The sequence below is a fragment of the Arachis ipaensis genome, chromosome B09 (assembly GCF_000816755.2).
Source record: "Arachis ipaensis cultivar K30076 chromosome B09, Araip1.1, whole genome shotgun sequence".
NCBI lineage: Eukaryota > Viridiplantae > Streptophyta > Magnoliopsida > Fabales > Fabaceae > Arachis > Arachis ipaensis.
The window spans coordinates 129,433,906-129,434,246 of NC_029793.2; positions in this window are offsets into that span (position 1 = coordinate 129,433,906).

Sequence of the window (341 nt, forward strand, 5' to 3'; positions counted from 1 at the left end):
TCGACGGAAATTGCTGACGTGTCAGGTTCAAAAATGGACAGGGACTTAATTGTCTCTAAATTTAAATTGGTTAGGGGTTTATTTGTCCTTATTATTCTTTAAGCAATATTTTTTAATTATTTTTTATTCATTGTGTTAATATTCTTTATTTAATAAATAAATACAAACTAATTAATAAATTATTCAAATTCTTTTTTAATAAATAAATACAAACTAATTAATAAATTATTCAAATTTAAAAATATCATGTATTATGAAACCAAATAAATAATTTTTAAATATAATTTTTAAATATATAAATAATAAACATTAAAATTCAGTTAATACATTAATAATAATAA